Source organism: Anopheles ziemanni, chromosome 3, assembly GCF_943734765.1.
Source record: "Anopheles ziemanni chromosome 3, idAnoZiCoDA_A2_x.2, whole genome shotgun sequence".
Classification (NCBI taxonomy): domain Eukaryota; kingdom Metazoa; phylum Arthropoda; class Insecta; order Diptera; family Culicidae; genus Anopheles; species Anopheles ziemanni.
The window spans coordinates 90,456,363-90,461,495 of NC_080706.1; positions in this window are offsets into that span (position 1 = coordinate 90,456,363).

Genomic DNA, 5,133 nt, shown 5'->3' on the forward strand with positions numbered 1-5,133 from the left:
CTTTTTTTTCACTTCATCCAACCGCCGACCGAGCGCTCGCTTCCTTAACGCACCAACATCGCGTTATGATTGCACATAAAAGTACAGCTTCATCAGCGTCATTCATGTCAATTTTGATTTCATTTTTTCTGGTCATTTATTTTGTCGTTCTCGATATGTTTCTTTTTGCCGGCGATTTTTTTTTTCGTTTCCCCTCCTCACGCTCACACAGTCCCGCCATGGAATTATGCTCCACCGAGCGCCAAAGATGTAGCGTGGCAAATGACAGCCATAGTGAAGGATCGGGTTCGGGCGAACAGACAGACGGCCTTGCGGAACCTTTCGGAGACCCTGGTGGTTCTCCCTAGAGAGGTGCATGTGAGTTTTACTTCAATCAGGACACTGCTTGTGCATGTAGGACCTGGATTTTTATCAGTCAAATGTTGATCGTATAATTCTATCTCATAATTTCTTGATTACATACGTATTTTACAGAGCACTTGCTTTGATGTTTTTTTAACTAACACATTTATAACAAAAAAGGCATATATTTTTTCATATTTACAAAGTTAAGTTAGATATATAAAAAGTATTAAATTTACATCCTTTTTACGTTGAACAGTGCAATGTTAAACCCGTTTATCACATCATTCTACTTACATATTAGATCGTTAAACAATCTGTTACAAGCTATCCTACCACAAACTTGTAGAACAAATTGGAAATAATTCTTTAGTTTTCTGCTGTAATTTTCTTTCATTCGTCTGTTGATTCTATTTGGTTCAATTTTTCAAAAAACTTTTATCTTGTTTGATGCTATAATTACTTAAAACTACTCCTGTACTCCTTTGTAGTGTATGAAATTTAAAATGTAAACTCATCACTTATAATTTCCAAAGCTGATCTCAAAATTCCCATACTTATCATCATCGAACTGATCGCAAACGATCCGCAGGCCATCATATATGAATCGAAATGAATCTGGCAACCATGATGTCATATAAGCGAGAGCAACCACATACACACGGATGCGGCATCCAAAAGTGGCCGCGGCTACTCGAGTTCCCGCACCGTTCGACAACCAAGCCAGCATCTCCCAGCGTCCCAGCTACTTCCATTCCTCCCGTAAAACCCGAACGAAGCTGCCGGGCACGCTCACAGTAGCGGCAAATATGCCGCATCGTAATTGCGGCTTAATTCACTCCGTCGCCCGCCCATAGTTTCACCCTTTTTTTTCTACCGATCGCACCGATCAAACATCGATGCCCGACGATTCCGTTCCACCGCAAACTCCGTCGCGCGACACTGGGTTGATAATTTTGCAATGAAAAAAAATCGCTCCAGCGCCATAAACAGACAACGCACACACGGCAGGGCGGGGGGGGGGACCGGCGAAGAGGGTGACCGATTGCACGATCGGATCGGATAATTGGCGCTGATTGGTACCCGAACCAACTGGTGTCCATCTTCGGCAGGGAGAATCGCCCCGCAGCGTGGCTGCCCACCCCATGGAGGGTCCTCTTCTGACAGATGGACGCCAATTTCGCCGAACGCTTCGTCCCCAGCATCCTCCAACTGGCCCGACCAGCAGCTAGTGACGTTTTGTTTTGACAGACGCCACCAGCCGACACCGCAATGTGGTGTCCGATTGCATTCTTGCCTGTGGCGTCATGCCGTTAATATTTTGCTAGCGGAATACTTGAACTCCAGGAGGTGGATCCACCGCACATGCTGCTATATGCCCCATATTCGATGATGTATACGCAATGCGGAATTGATTCACTTTTTTACTGAATGAACCGCTTGATGTAAACAGTCGCAAGAGGAGTTTATACTAGCAAAAAATGGGTATGACGAAGTGGTACTCAGTAAGTAGAACATAGATTTAATTTCCCAAATGTTTGTCAGAGTCTGCACAGGAAGAAATGAAATAATTTACTCCAACCCTCCACCCTCTCTTTCCTCCAGCACTCTACTTCTTCCCGGAAATGCCCACTCGCTCCGTTCCTCCGGCTGACATCAAATCAATTACACGCACGATTTACTAACGCATGTTTCTCATCCGTAAGATTTTCGTAAACACGCAACACGCCAGCCTGGGGTCGTAAATCAAAAGGAAATAAAATAAACCAAATCAACACGCCGGGTTAATTGGGCCGGGGCAGCAGGCAGAGCGGGATGTTTCCCGTACGTTGGGGTTAATCTAGATTTTTTTTAATGAATGAATGAACTCCCGAACGCGTCGAGCGGATCTTAATCAAACGGAGTTTGGGTCATTTTGTTGACTGGGGTGACGTGAACTTTTCAATTAATCTGTTGGGCCCAGTTTAGGCTTATCAGGTAATTTTATTTTTATTTGAAAACAATAAAACATAGGAAAATGAATTTTCGTCTCCAATCAACGATGGAAACTATACAAATTCATTACCTGGTTTATCGTAAGTTTCCACCATTCTGTGCTAAGCAGCCTGTCTCGGAAACCTCGTTTTCATACGGCAACGCGAGAATACCTCAAATTCCAATGGCGCCATCCCTCGGCTTCCTTTTACCTCGATCTGTGTATAATCAGCCTTTGGAAGGGAGGCACGGCAAGTAAAAAAACAACACCTCGAGAATGCAGCCGAGGTCAGTGGAGCAGCAGGTCTTCCCGCACGGGCAGTAGCAGGAAAAAACAGCCACAGTGCAACCCGCCACCGTATGGTAACACGTGACCAGAACCGTGTCGGGGTGCGATTTTGTTTACATAATCACCGCAAACTCGTACTCTCGCACAAGGAAGCAGACGGCTGGAAAGTGAATCGGTGGAGGGAAGGCGGTTGAGCAAAAAAAAAAAGGAAAAGTCGAAGTGAAGAAGCGAAACCTGCAACTGCAACTTGCAAGTGGAAGTTGAGGTTAGGAAATACTGCACTCGTTGCATCGTTGAGCTTCACCATAGAATTGCACTGGCTGTCTTTAGTTGTTTTTTTGCAGTGATTGTTAATTAATTTGCGCAATTATCGGCTTCGCAGTTCCTAACGCGCAGTAAACGAATGCAGTGTGCCACTGTTTAACTGTGATTATTCGCAGTTTTATTTTTAACGCATTTTTCACATGACGAATGAAGCAAGAATATAAGTTACACATCGATGTTTACTCATTTGCACAAACGAGAATTTAGTATTTTGCGCTGAAGTCAGCGATAGAGTTATGAGATTCAAACAAAGAACAACCTTTTTCTTGATTCTACCATCAAAGTTGTTATTTGTTTTGTGGATGACTGACCCCCGAAAGGCAAACAAAAGGAAACCAGTTTTTCTTGCGCTATCTTGAATCGCGGTATTTAACCCTTGAGATTACTTGAATCCTGAAACCCTCTTATATATAGCACAATTGATTATTTGAAAAAACAAATGCGTTATCATATCTTGCAAATTTAAATACTCGATTCGTTTGATCAAAAGAAAACACAATACATCCATTTAGAATCTACATACTATTAATTTCGAAACAACCTACTCCCTCGAGGGTTGGCTTAGGATTTTTTTCCTCCTAAAACAGAGAACAAAACTGCTGCACCTTTCGAAAAGACTGTCCATCATAACCTGTCGACAGTGTTGGGCCGTGTTTCACCTTAAACCAAAAAAAAGGAAGAGTCAACACAAACGGTAATTCAATTTGTGTGGTATTTTGCCGTAACGTTTGTGAGGTGTGTATGAGCATGTAGAAACCATTTGCAAAACATATGTTTCTTCTTTGCTGCTACAATGTTTTCATTGATAATTTAATTCGTTTGAAGAATCACTGAGGACTGTTGGAAGAAAAAAAAAATTCTTCACACCAACAAGTTGATACATGTAGAATTCGGATAAGTCAAACTCCCAGAGGGTGGCATACCCTTCTCATGAAGTTGCTATATACGTTTTTTTTCCTGATTCCTCGCTGAAAACTAAGGAATTCAAACTGATAAAATAATTCCCCGTTACGGGTTACGACCGTTAGTGAGAGTCGAATAACGGTCGCTCACTCTACTGCTTTTAAAAAGGGGGGGATACAGTAGAGCAGGATAGCCAGTACTGCTCGAAATGGAGACTACTCGAAATTAGGTGGGGCTAACATGCATCAGAAGTTGGAGTGCGATTGTTTGAATCCGCTCGCATGCGTCGAGCGAGATGTTTGAGCATAAAACATAAGCAAAGGACGGGGTTAGGATGCGGACGTGTCCTATTCCTTCGGTCAACACGTGAGGAAATCGATCGAAAATTGCATCCTTCTGTTGTTTGGATACATTCCGGTTATTTTAGTAGCCGTGAAAACATCCTTCGTTTTCCGCCAGAGCTCTGCATGGCTAATCGTTTTAATTGGATTGGGATAAACAATGAAAATTGTACCATGGGAAAACTGTTATTCATTTATATATAATGGCCTCCCTAGATGGAAATATCAGTGTGAATCTGTTGAAAGTTTCATTAAAATCATTTAAAAAACCTGAATATAATAGTTTAAAAACATTCTTAAATTGAAATAAGTCGGGAAAAACTATCTCTCACTTTGGTAAATTTAAAACAGATGAAATGGAATCCTGAGCAACAATTTGATACGCAGTCCTCCTTGTCGCCACTTGTTGGAGAACATACAATTTATCGACCGCGCACTTCGAAACATTCATGCATACACACAAACACGTACGCAAAAAACAACCAAAAGAAAACAATTCAACCCGAACAACCCAAACCGCCGTGCAAGTGCAACAAGTTTTCGCGTGTCGTACCGTCATCGTAATCGCGTCCGCAAAAGGACGTCACCGGCGGAGCAGTGTGAATAAGTGTCGAAAATGTCTTGCTACGATGGCAAAAGGAAGGAAAACCCGATCCCTGCCCGGCCTGCCGATCGGTTTGATAACGGATTGAATGGGGAAAACAATAGCAAACACGGACACTTTTCGAGGCGGAAACACGAACCCGCCGGTTCAGGTGCGCCACGGAAGGGGTACGATGAATTATGTACTCGCATTATGTCAATTTATGTTAACGCCCGTGAGACAGCAAGGGGGGTTGGAGTTTCTTTTCCAACCCCCGGAAACGGCCCGGTTTAGCCGCCGTAAGGTTCGGGAGAGTAGTTCGGCACACAGAGATTTGAGGGAAAGAGGTCCTCGTGTTTGTGGTTCGCATTATAACA